General features: G+C 46.7%; 1 long non-coding RNA gene across 1 annotated transcript in view; it reads left to right on the top strand.

Moving 5' to 3' along the window:
• Positions 1 to 7,807, top strand: part of LOC107183049 — a 13,846-nt gene extending 6,039 nt beyond the window's left edge. The window contains exons 2-3 of the long non-coding RNA XR_001513825.1: positions 6,219 to 6,225; positions 7,797 to 7,807. This is a non-coding gene — a long non-coding RNA (uncharacterized LOC107183049). The remainder of the gene's footprint in view (positions 1 to 6,218; positions 6,226 to 7,796) is intronic.
• Positions 7,808 to 13,700: the final 5,893 nt, after the last annotated feature.

Genomic DNA, 13,700 nt, shown 5'->3' with positions numbered 1-13,700 from the left:
TGAATATTTCTTGCCACTCCCTTCTGGCCTGTGGTTGAGAGACTCTTACAGGTCCGGTTTTGGGGTCCTGCGAAGCTGTATGAGTGACCATGGAATCACTCCCGGGTCTGCGCGGAGATAAGAGTTGCCAAATAACAAATGCTGCCCTCATTTATTTCTTCAATGTAGCAAGCTGGGGATCTGGAAGTGTCAGGCTGTTAGGCTTCTTGTTGGTCCCCCAAATTCCAGGTCAGATATTTGAACAAAAAAAATCTAAGGGGACTTCAAAATGAAGTTGAGGTAACTAATAGCCACCACATGTTCACTCTATCAAGTCTTGGAAAATAATATAGTTTGGGTGGAGGAATGTTCAGTAAGAACTTTGAGTCTAATGATTTTCTTGGGTTTGAGAGAAGTAAGTATGATCTGGCTGATACAGCAGGACGATGGATTGGTACCTGGTTGAAAGGTTATCCTGGGTACTGAATGGAGCTCACATCATCCTGTGGGGAGGTCTCTAGCAATATGTCTCAAAGCTGTCTTCTCTCGTCCTCTGTAGATTCTGTGGGTGTTTAAGGCAGCAAGCAGGATTCTAAATCATTTTAATTGACTAGAATGCAAAAATATGAAATTAAAAAACATTTTGTCTGTTAAAGCTCATACATGCTCATTGTAGAAAGCCTTTATAAGTTAAAGAAGAAACAAAATGGTGCATAGTACCACAACTTAGGGATGAGCACAGTAAGATTTTGGTATAGGTCTCTCCAGTTTTGTGTTCATGTAAACTATATATTTTAAATAATTGCAATTATACTCCTTTCTTCCTACTGAATACTATATAGTGAGCAATATCCCATGTCATAAAAATCACTTAAGACCATAATTGTAAGGGTCTGAATAAGATTACATTATATGAATGCCCCTTAATTTTTAAAATTTATCTTTTAACACAAACCTGGCACAGACTAAGTGCATGCTCTGTTTCTTTTTTTCAGAGAGATGAAGGGAGAGGGGGAGAGAGATAGAAACATTAAGGATTAGAGAGAATCATTGATTGGCTGCCTCCTGTACGCCCCCCAACTGGGGATCCAGTCCACAACCCAGACATGTGCCCTGGCTGGGAAGCTAACTGTGACTTCCTGGTTCATGGGTCAATGCTCAACCACCGAGCCACACTTGGCCAGGCAGAATACCCCTTAATTTATTTAACTGTACCCTACTGCACTTTCAAAAATTGTTTTCGACTTTTAGCCATTGAAAATTACTTGCTATCTAGCAATGTGAACACTTATACTTTCCTTAAGATAAAATCTAATAGATTTAAGTGTTAAATCCTGCATTTAAGTTCAAAACATCAATTATAAAAGTATGGAATAGGAACTATCAATTCTTGTGGTGAAAACATATTTGGGCTTTCATTTCACAAAGGAAGGGGAAGGGAAATGAACATTTATGAAGTGCCTACTAGGTACCAGGTGTTATTCTAGACATTTTTGCCTACATCATCTCCTTTAATCTTTGTGAGGTAGAGTTCGTTTTTTGTTTGTTTTGTTTTTTAACCTTTACTGTACAGAAGAGGAGAAAAGTTACACAGAGATTAATGCTTGGGTTGGAGTTTGAACCCAGATCGATCTGAGTCTTCGCACCACCCCTTAAACCGAGTCTGTGTGCCTAGTGGTGTGGTGGGGTTTGTGTCAAGGAAAACCTTAGTCCACTAAGCTCTGTGCTGCTCGGGCCACCTTGGGAGCCACCTCTGCTTTTGGAGGGTGGATACGCCCTGACCTGTTAAGTATGCAGCTTGCTGGTGTTGTGAGTGTCTTAGCAGAGGGCAGATGAGGACTGGACCTGTCCCATCATCAGGGTGTGTCATTTCTCATTTCCAGAAGGCGGGCCCTCTTTGCAGGAGTAGTACGTCAACTCCATCTGCCCTAAGTCAGTTTCACTACGTAGTACCACCTAGAACTACATAGAATTTCATTACCTGGAACTCAGGGATGCTTTGGAGGTCTCATCCATGTGGTTCTGGGCCTCAGTTTCTCCACATGCAGCAAGTGGGGATTGTACTAGGCAATGGGGGAGGTATTTTCCCACTTTGGCATTCTGGGATTCCTGATGGAGGCAAGGCTGAGAGATGTGGGGGCAGGGTGGGGCAGGGTCCAGGCAATTAGAGGAGACAGAAAGGGGAGATGTGGGAGTTACTGCCTGGCTCCCCATCATCTTTGTACCAGCTGCATGAACAGGTGTTAGGGACAGGCTGCACCCTGAGGCGGGGGCAGGGGAAAATGACTCCAGCATGGCGTGGTGGCTACGAGCTCAGACTCCAGACCTGTGCTGTCCAATAGATATATGGCATAAGCCAGGTAGATAATTTTAAGTCATCTAGGGGCCACATTTAAGAAGTAAAGAAAGTGGTAAAATGAATTTTAATAATGTGTTTTATTAAACTACTATGCCTAAAATATTTTTAAACATATAATCAATACTTTAAAACAATTGATGAGATAGTTTACCTTTTTTTTCATACAAAGTGTTAGAAATCTAGCATGTATTCTTTTTTAAGAAAATATATTTTATTAACTTTTTTTTTACAGAGAGGAAGGGAGGGGGGTAGAGAGTTAGAAACATCGATGAGAGAGAAACATTGACCAGCTGCCTCCTGCACACTCCCTACTGGGGATGTGCCCGCAACCAAGGTACATGCCCTTGACCGGAATCGAACCTGGTACCCTTGAGTCCGCAGTCCGACGCTCTATCCACTGAGCCAAACCAGTCAAGGCTAGCATGTATTCTTTTACACTTTAAAAGCACATCTCAATTTGAATTAGCCACTTTTCAAGTGCTCAGTAGCCATGAGGTGCTAGTGGCTAAGTTTGGATAGGATAGTTTTGGAGCAAGTTATCTAGCTGCAATGTGTCTTATTTTCTCCTCTGCAAAATGGGCATGATAATATTAGTAGAACCAACCTCATGTGGTTGATGTGAAGATTAAACTGGTTATTATTTATAGAGCGCTTAGTTTTTTGCCTGGCAAATACTAACCACTGTATAAGTTTTTATCAAATAAATTGCGTATAGATGGTCCTTAAGCCCTGGAAAGCTAGAATTTATAAAGAGAGGCTGGGGACGTGCTTGGAAAAACCCAGTCACAGAGTGGTCTTGTGGTGTTGCCGGTTCACTGTGCCTGTGCCTGGGAGTTCTACATAATGGACCTGTCTCAGAGCAGATGGACCTGACCTGCTATTGCTGAGGAGAGGGCCTTCTGAAAGTGAGAAATGACACACCCTGATGACAAGAGAGGCTCCAGTCCTTCAACAGGTGCGTGCCCAACATCTTTCTCCTTGGGGCTTGGAATGGTGCTGGGTGGCATGGAGGAAGCAAAAGCATCTTCAGAAATGTTCCATCGTAAGTTGAATGGCCTCATGTTGGAAGGGAGCAGAGGTCACTTCCAGTATTTGAAGGTTTAGGCAGTATTTGTGCTGCTTGTACAGGAGAAGTACCAGTGGCTACCAGGGGGTAGATTGGAGCTGGGCCCTCTGGGCAGAATAAGGAGGACTTTTTTAAAATGTAATTTTAAATTTACATACGGCAAAGTACCACTCAGAGCGCCGCCAGCCAGCACTGCCAGCCCAGTGCTCTTGGCATCAGCCCCCTCTGCTTGCACCTGGCCTCAGTCAATCCATTGTGGTCTCAGCGCACCCACTGTGTGCCTGGATTGTGCCAGGTGCAGTGTGGGGAATGTGGAGGGAAGACCTGGTCCCTATCCTCAACGAGCTTGTGATACAGCAGGAGAGACAGACTGAAAGCAGACACTGAGCCTGTAAGATGCAGGAAGGGCTAATTAGAGGCACCAACAAGGGGGTGCCTGGTAAAGATGATTCATTCTGATGCAGCTGGGAGGAGTCAGGGAAGACTTCACAGAGGAGGAGGCACTTGAGCAAGCTTTGTGGGATGGGTAAGGTTTTTTTTAAAACTTTTTTTATTTATAGTAACATTTTTTTAAAATATATTTTATTGATTTTTACAGAGAGGAAAGGAGAGAGATAGAGAGTCAGAAACATCGATGAGGGAGAAACATCGACCAGCTGCCTTCTGCACACTCCCCACTGGGGATGTGCCCGCAACCCAGGTACATGCCCTTGACCGGAATCGAACCTGGGACCTTTCAGTCCGCAGGCCGACGCTCTATCCACTGAGCCAAACCGGTTTCGGCCTATAGTAACATTTTATTGTGTGGCTTTTAAAGTTTTCTTTATTGATTACAGAGAGGAATGGAGAGGAAGGGAGAGATAGAAACATCAGTGATGAGAGAGAATCATTGATTGGCTGCGTCCTGCACGCCCCACACTGGGGATCGAGCCCACAACCCAGGCACATGCCCTGACTGGGAATCAAATCTTGAACTCCTGGTTCATAGGTCGATGCTCAACCACTTACTGGTAGCTACGCCGTCCGGGCAGGGATGGGTAGGGTTTTGATTGCGCTGTGTATAAACAAGAGAGAGACAGAGGAAGAGAGGAAGGAAGTGAGGACTAAATCTGGGAAGACAGAAAAAAAATAGTGATTTCAGGGCTATAGTCATGGAGATAACTGGTCTTTATGGAAGAGATAGATTGGAGCTGGGCCCTCTGGGCAGAATAAGGAGGACTTTTTAAAAATGTAATTTTAAATTTACATACGGCAAAATTTACTCTGTGGTGCACAGTTCTGTAGATTTAGACAAATATATATAGTTGGGTATTCATCGCCACAGTCAAGAGGCAGAACTTTTGTCTCCTCAAATGGTGCCCTCCTGTGCTGCCCCTTTAGGACCCTTCCCCCAAGCCCATCCCCTGACAACTCTGCACTCCTGTAATTGTGCCTTTTCAAGAATGTCAGATGGACTCCTATGGTATGTAGCTTTTGAGCCTGCTTCTTTCACTCAGCATAATGTTTTGAGATCCATCCAAGTTGTGCGTATCAAGAATTCATTCCTTTCTTTTGCTGAGTAGTATTCCATTGTGTGGATGGATGCACCACTATGTGTTCATCCGTTCACCCATTAAAGGACTTTTGGGTTGTTTCTAGCCTTTATCAATTATGAGTAAAACTACTGTCAACATTCATGTCCAGGTTTTTGTGTGAACACAGACCTTCATTTCTCTTGGAGTGGGAATATTTGGGAGTGGTATTCCATATGGCACGTGTGTGTTTAATGTTTTAAGAAAACACCAAACTGTTCCCAAAGTATACCATTTTGCATTCCTACCAGCAAAGCATGAGCATTCCTTTGCTCAATATCTTCAACAGCACTTGGTATATCAGGCTTCTTTTTGTTTTTGCCATTCTAATGGGTGTGTAGTGAAATCTCATGGTGGTTTTAATTTGCATTTATTTATTGACTAATGATGTTGAACATCTTTTCAGGTGTTTGCCATTCATGTAACATCTTTGGTAAAGTGTCAATCCAAATCTTTTGTCTATGTTTTGACTTTAATATTTTGCATGTAAGTCAGATGTGTGATTTACACATTTAAAAAATGTTTGGAGAAAACTCATTTATGGAGAAAAATATCCAAAAGAGGATGATGTGTGTGAGGGACTCTGAGAGCAAGGTTTAGAGTTTGGTGTCATGAGCCTTGACCTTTCTTCAAGGGTGAAGTGGGACTTGGATGAGGCAGCGGGCTGGGTGGGGGAAACTCCTAGAGAATGACCTATGAAAAAGGTAGGAAGGAACAGGGCCTTCATGAAGGCCCTGGCTAAGTCTGTTCCTGGCTTAGCACTCGCCATAGAGCATGGTTTGCTGGGCATCTCCCTGTCTGACTGGCTGTGCCTGGTCTATTCCCCATGGCTGGCTGGGTCAGGTTGGGCTGGTCCCATATAGAACAACAAATGCTTGGGCTCAGCCTGGGTATCAGCCATTTACATGGCCTTGTTTCCAAACTGAATGACCATGCATTCTGGAATGGGAGGTGGGGCATTTGTCAGGCCTTCAGGGGTAAGCCACTGGGTAGGAGTGTGGCTGGCGCAAGAGAGAATCAGTGGGTTGTATTTTCTGGGTCAGGGTGGGTCCTCTGTGATGGTGACCTCAGCCAAAGGTCTGAGGGCTTTGGGCCATTGGCACTTCTAGAGCATCTCAATCTTCATGTCTATCTCTGTCTGAGCAGAGAGGCTCCGAGATGGAAGAACATTTCTATGAAAAATGACCAAGGGTAGGATGGGTGCTCCTTCTGCCCCTTGTTCATGCTCAGCCCATCCTGTCAGCTCCTGTGTCCTGGGAGCTGTGGCACTGCCCAGACGCTGGAGTCTTCATTCTTCCCTGGGACAGACCTTTTCCAGAGATGATTAAGGCCTAGAGGTGGAGTGTGGGCAGAGCTGAAGAGGGAGCCCTGCTTTCCTGGAGCTGCTAATGCTGGTGCCCCAGAGCCCTGTGGGCTCCCAGGCCCCATGATGCTCTGGGCACTGGAGGGCTGCTCTCCAGCACGCAGAGCCCCTGCCTGCCTCCTCTCTGGGCAGGGCCTGCACTCAGAGCCCCCACTTGAAGTGCCTTATGTTGCATGGGTACCAGATGTGGGTGCACCTCTGGTCCTGGCAGGGTGGGGCATGGTCTTGTCTCTTTTTGGGTGAGCAGCTGATTAGGCAGATCCACCCCAGGCCTGGGAAACAAGCATTTGGTGAGCGGCATGCTGTTCGTGTGTGTATGAGCTCTGGTTCTGTCAATTCCCAGAGGGATCGCCATTTGACGGGATTCAGTGACAAGTCCTGTTAGGCAAAGGCTCAGTTATCTATTTTGAGATCTGAATTTTCATAGGACAGGCCTACTTAAAGTGAAGCACTTTCTTAAATTTTGCTTTATTTTAGAATCCTGAGGAAAGGCCCTGTGGAGAAAAAACATGCAAGACCTACTCTCCCCACCTTTGTTTTTTTATTTATTTTAAATATATTTTTATTGATTTTAGAGAGGAAGGGAGAGGGGGAGTGAGAGATCGAAACATCAATGATGAGAATCATTGACCGGCTGCCTCCTGCACGGCCCCCACTGGGGATTGAGCCCACAATCTGGGCATGTTCTCCTGACCGGAATCAAACCCGGGACCCTTCAGTCCACAGGCTGCTGCTCTATCCACTGAGCCCAAACAGCTAGGGCTTGTTTTGTTTTTTAAACTAATAGCTTTTATTTTTTTGAGCAATTTTGGGTTTACAGAAAAACTAAGCAGGAAGTATAGATAGTTCCTTCCCTTCTCCCCCACTTGCTCTTATTATTAACACCTTGCACTGAAGTCCGAGTTCGCTCTTCGTGTTGTTCACTCTGTGGGTGTAACAACTGTGTAATGGCAGGTGTCCGCCCTGACAGTATCACGCAGAGTAACTTCCCTGCCCTCAGATCCCCTCTGCTCCACCCGTTCATTCCTCCTTTTCCTCAATTCCCTGGCAACCCTGGGTCTTTTCCCTGTTTCCAGTTTGTTTTTTTCCAGAGTGTTATATGATTGCAGTCATCCAATATGCACCCTTTTCAGATTGGTTTTCACTTAGCAGTATGCCTTTAAGGTTCCTCCAGGTCTTTTCATGGCTTGATAGCTCATCATATTGTCACTGAATATTCTACTTACCCACCATTTCTCTTTGAAGTGGGGACTCTGAGATCCAGAGAAGGCAACTGACTGGCTCAAGAGGAACCATGAATTTGTGGCAAGGCTGAGCTTGGAGCCTGTTTTGCCTTTCTTTCACAGCCTATTCAGAGGGGCTGCTGTGACAGGCACTGTGCTGGGGCCTAAAGCTTGTTTCATCACAGCTTCATCAGCCCCTTTGGTGGCTCCAGGGCAGGCCACAGGGTAGGGTGAGCGTGGAGGTCTGTGGACACCCTCGTGCTGTGACCCACTTCCTGGATGTGTTAGGGCTAGGCCCTCAGACACCCACATCCCTGGCTGCTCAGAGGGAGTGGCTGGGGCAGCTTTCCTGGTTCCAGCTTCTGGAGAGGTGATGGGTAGAATACTGGCCCTTTGGGTGTGGGGCTGGGGAATGGATAGAGACTCTGCTACCCCAAGGGCTTAGGGCCTTTATCTACTCAAGAATTTTATCTCCCTTCCTTTTCTCTTCATCTCTGAGCCACCCATGGCCCCTCCCTGTTGAGATACCTCCCACTGGCCTGCTTTCCTCTCCACCTATTTACTTATCTCTCTTCTTGTTGACCCTCATTCCTTCTGTTCCTCTCTTCTTTACTGCTTCCCATCGGTCATTGCTTCACACTGGTTCTTGCTCCCTCCACCATCCCTCCAATAACCACAGATGTTTGAGGAGACCTTCTGAGAGCCACCTCTGTGCCTGTATCTGAGCATGATTGAACTTAATCCTCTAGAGTAGACCGTCTCATGAGGCCCTGGCAGGGTAGCTTAGTTGATTGGAGCGTTGTAGGTTCAATTCTGGATCAGGGCACGTACCTAGGTTGCCAGTTCAATTTCCAGTAGGGGTGAGTGTGAGAGGCAACTGATCAATGTTTCTCTCTCTTTCTCTAAAAAATAAATAAATAAAAATTAAATAAATAAAATAAGCATATCCTTGGGTGAAGATTATACATAAATAACTAAATAACTAAATAAAACTCACAAAAGTTAAAAAAAAAAAAAAAGACAGTTCCATGAGGAGGTAACATTATTACCTCTGGACTATATTTGGGAGGACACAGGCTCAGAGTGGAGCAGCTTGCCCAGGGATACTGGATACCAGGCCAGCATGAGCAGCATGAGGCCCAGCCTGGATCTGAGCCCAGGCCTGAGTCTCTGCCCCACAGCCCCCTCCTGTCCAGGCCAGGCCTGCCCGGGTCTGCTCTCTGTGGCTGTGGTTCCAACACATCGCACACCGGGTAGGACTGTGGGGTCCTCTTTTTGCCTTCTTTTCTGTCACCCCCTTCCCATTCCTATTCTGTCATGAAATATTATGTGATAAATGTCTTCACGCTAAGAGGTTAGATAGGGGTAGTGGGTGGTGCGAGCGCTGTGTGCATGTAATTTACCTGTGTGCCTCACTCAACCCTTCATCTTTCTGCATGGCGGGTCTCCTGTGTGACAGAAGCTTTAGGGAGGTTAAATAAGTTACTGGGAAGAGGCAGATTTTAATTCAGGGCCTACCTTGAACCTTCTTTTTAAAAAAATAATCCTCACCTGAGGATATGTTTCTATTGATTTTTTAGGGATGGAGGAAGGGAGAGAGAGAGAGAGAGAGAGACAGACAGGCAGGAAGAAAGAAACATCAATCAGCCATCTCCTGTACGTGCCCAATCAGGGATTGAGTCCGCAACCACTTGGTGTACAGGACAATGCTCCAGCCACCTGAGCCACTGACCAGGGCTGAACTTCCTTCACAGTGGACCAGACTCTGCTGAGCTTCCCCCAGCTTCTCGCAGAGCTTTACACCTGTTAGGAGAGGAGGAAGCAGCACTCAGAGTGAAGGAAGGGTGCTCTGGTGGTGAGAACTCGGGCACTGTGACACCTAGGCTTGTGTGGTTTGTGACTTTTTGAGAATGGCCTTTTCCTGGCCTCCAGCAAGCCCTGGCCAGCCTTCTAAAGTCACACTGGGGTCAGTTTTTTCCAGCTGAGTACATGGCCCCGCCCAGCCCCGCCCAGCCCTTTTCTCTGTTGGGCTCCTTTCTTCTCCTCCTTGCCCTCTCCTTCCTTCATCCTTCGGTACTGCCTGCCTCTGGCCTGGGAACTCTCCTGTCTCATCTCTTTTCATTTCTAGCTGTAAATCAGCCATTTTTCCTTTGCCTCCTATTTTCCATTATGTGGATATACTGTACCACATTTTGTTTATCCATTCATTGTTGATGGGCAAGGGTTGTTTCCACCTTTTGGCTATCTTGGTGCCTTTAGACATGTCTCGCTCTGTTCAAAGACATTTTATTTAATACTAGTGGCCCAGTGCACAAAATCTGTGCACATTAAAAGGGAATTAATTAGGAAAAATTTTAATATTGCTAGTTGCCCTTTCTCTATAATAGAAGTGTCAGAGATGAAAGTAAGTTAGTAAAATGTATATTAAAATCTCCCTCCTGTCAGAGTCTGGGGCGTGCCACAGGACCCAAAGTCAAGTCCACGCCCACCTACGCACACCTCAAAATCGCATGAGACCCAGACCCGGCCGGCCCCACCCCCATAAAGCCCTGCAGGGTGGGGAGCGCAGCCTCACGTCCCCTGTCAAGCCCAACCGGGCAGGGGACGCAGCCTCAGGTCCCCCGGCCCAGCCTCAGGTTCCCTAGCCCAGCCTCAGGTCCCCCCCCACATGAGGGTGTGACAACCATTTGCATATTAGGTCTTTATCATATAGGACTAGAGGCCTAGTACACAAAATTTGTGCACTGAGGTGGAGGTCCCCCCTCAGCCCCGTCTGCACCCTCTCGCAGTCCAGGACCTCTTGGGGGTGTCCCCCTGCTGGCTTAGGCCCACTCCCCCTGGGGATTGGGCCTAAGCCGATAGTCAGACATCTCTCTCACAGTCTGGCACCCCTCACTCCTTACCACCCACCTGTTCACTGCTCCTTACCGTTCGGCTCGCTGCTTCTTAGTGCTTTGCGGAGGCAGGAGAGGCTCCCGCCACCGCCGCTGTGTTCTCCAGCTGTGAGCCTGGCTTCTGGCTGTGTTGAGCATCTGCCCCCAGGTGGTCAATGCGCATCATAATGACCAGTCGTTCTGGTTGTTCACTGTAATGGTCGCTTAGGCTTTTATTATATAGATATATTTTGATTTATTACTTTTGAAGTCACGACCAGCAGCACATGGCTCATGCCTGGACACAGCTTATCTAGCACATGCATTTTCTCCATAAGGCACATCACAGCCTTCGTGCATTTAGTACACTAGACAGCACTTCAGCACTACACTTCAGACCATTGTAAACAGCAAAATCAAGAACAAAAAACACAAAAGTGCAAAAAACATGGCATTAAGTAGATTGCAAAAAGGACACTTGTTTACCGTGTGTGAGCTGAGACAAGAAGGCAGAGTGCAGCCTTGTTCAATCAAACTCAGCTGAATATGTGTGACTTACATTTCGGTTGCTCAGCACATATACACATCTGCAAATGATTAGGAAATGACTGTAAGTATTGATTTAGGGCAGGGTTCCTCAAACTTTTTAAACAGGGGGGCCAGTTCACTGTCCCTCAGACCGTTGGAGGGCCGGACTATAGTTAAAAAACAAACAAACTATGAACAAATTCCTACGCACACTGCACATATCTTATTTTGAAGTAAAAAAAAACAAATGTTTTCGGTGGACTGCATGTGGCCCGCGGGCCGTAGTTTGAGGACCCCTGATTTAGGGGTTACACATCTTAGTGAGTAGGCGAATTTGCATATATGGACTCTGAATATCCTGTGAATGATAAGGGTTGACTGTATTTACATCTTCACAGAGAACCCTAAACCCCTGTTGCCCACTAGATTGAGGGGCGTTGAGGGCAGACCATGTCATACGTGACTTGGTACCCAATGCCTGGCATATAGTAGGTGCTCCATATATAGCTTTGAATGAATGAATGAAAGACCCAAAGGGCTAATGCGCTAATAGTGAGGTGTGAGGCATGAAAATAAACAGGGAGGAAATTTTTTTGGCTGGGGAACCTGCTTAACCACGCATGTCAGTCACCTGCTCCTCTCCATCCTAGGAACCAACTCTCCTCCTCATTGAGAGGCATCCAGATGCTGGTCATGGGAGTTTTAATTGTGTAGCAGCAAAGTACAGGGCTGAGGTTTAGTTCTAGTCCCTGTTTCAACTAGCTGTGGGGCCTCTTGGCAAGGCATGGCACCTGCAAGTTGGAGGGCAACGTTTCTTCTGGGGTTTTTCTTTATTTACACCAACCTTGGAAACTGCACACCTCCCAGCTGGGACTTTCCCCACAGGCTGCGGGGCAGTGGGGTCTGTGCTGAGAAAAGTCAGGAAGACTTTCACATCCACAGAGAGAAATGCGTCTAGCTCCCATTTGCTGGTCATTCAGGGTCTGGTACCCCTCCCTGTTACTCTTCACATCTGACTTAAGTCCCACATGCTGTAGACTCAGACCACTCTCCTCCGTTTGTCCACAAAACTACTGGCAAAGCCATCAGAGCAACATTGTGGTGGGTGAGAGACCTTTTGCTGGGGAAGGAGCTGAGCTCATCCATTTAGAGCAGTGGTTCTCAACCTTCCTAATGCTGCGACCCTTTAATACAGTTCCTCATGTTGTGGTGACCCCCAACCATAAAATTGTTTCGTTGCTACTTCATAACTGTAATTTTGCTACTGTTATGAATCGTAATGTAAATATCGGATATGCAGGATGTATTTGCATTGTTACAAATTGAACATAATTAAAGCATAGTGATTAATCACAAAAACAATATGTAATTATATATGTGTTTTCCGATGGTCTTAGGCGACCCCTGTGAAAGGGTCGTTCAACCCCAAAGGGGTCGCGACCCACAGGGTGGAACCACTGACTTAGAGCTTTGGGGCTCAGGCACAGCCCTTCACCCCAGGAGCTCCGGTCTTGTCATCTGAAATGGGGTGGTACTGATTACCTCAAGGTGATGTTGGGAAGATTAGAGGAGATGTTAGCCCAGTGCCAGGCACAGAGTGGGCCTTCAGAAATGGTAGCTACTAGCTTTTACATTAAAATTATTCTCTCTCTGATAAGCAGAATGTTTGTGTCCCCCAGTGTCCTGGGTACCTCGCAATAGCCAGGCCTCCCTCCTGTGATTGCCAGGCCACCCAGTCTGTCCTGCAGGGGGGCCAGGTGCGAGGGGGAGGCATCACTATGTTGAGGAGGTGGGCTCCGTGCTCTGACCCAGCTCTGCCTTGAGGACGGGTTCTTCTCTCTGGCTCTAGGTCCCTGTCCTCCCCTTTCCTCCCCAGCCTCCTGAGTTACAGCAAAGCAGCCAATCTCCTAGGAGCCTTGGGGCATGCACATTTTCCCTGGTCCTAAGACACCACTGGCTATATTTGGCAAGAAATACAGTGACTTGGAATGGAAGACAGAAGATGCCTGAGGAGCCTAATGAAGAGTTGAGGCAGCAGGCGTTACAGTCCTGAGGCCTTTGTGGGTGGGGCCAGGGAACCTTTCAGGGCAGAGGCAAGCCTTGGTGGAGCTATGTGCCTGGTACCTGCTTCCACCGGATGACTCTCACACTTTGAGCACTTAGGTGTTTGCGTGCCTGTACCAGCCTTCCGCCCTCTATCTAAATCAGGGGTGGGAAATGTCCAGCCCGTGGGCCACATGAGGCCCAAGAAATCATTTGGTGTGGCTCTGCCAAGGGATTAGGGGTGAGTCAATTAAATGTTTGAGCAAATGTAGCAGGCTAATTTTCTTTAAGCAGGCTAATTTTTAAGTTGATAATTTTGTATGGCCTGTGAATGATATTAAAAAACATTCAAATGGCCTTTGGCAGAAAAAGGTTCCTCATCCCTGGGTCTAAGCCCCTAAGGGCCTGAACCCATTTCTTCAGAGGTTAGTCTAGGAATAGGTACTCGAGAGATGGTTTTCTTAAAAAAATTTTTTTGTTATTTTGCAAAATTTCAGCTTACTGGGGTGTCTACACTAATAAAAGACAAACATGCAAATTGACCGTACCTTCCCTACGCCTTAAGCCTCTCCCACCAGCCAGTCAGAGCGACTATATGCAAATTAATCCAACCAAGATGGCGGCTGGCAGCCATGGAGCTGGAGCAAGCAGGAGGCTTGGTTGCCCCAATGATGGAGGAAGCCAAGCTTCCCGCT

Source organism: Myotis davidii, unplaced genomic scaffold (genome assembly GCF_000327345.1).
Source record: "Myotis davidii unplaced genomic scaffold, ASM32734v1 scaffold1219, whole genome shotgun sequence".
In the NCBI taxonomy this organism is placed as follows: domain Eukaryota; kingdom Metazoa; phylum Chordata; class Mammalia; order Chiroptera; family Vespertilionidae; genus Myotis; species Myotis davidii.
The sequence above is the reverse complement of the archived record's forward strand: the minus strand, read 5'-3'. Positions and strand labels throughout refer to the sequence as shown.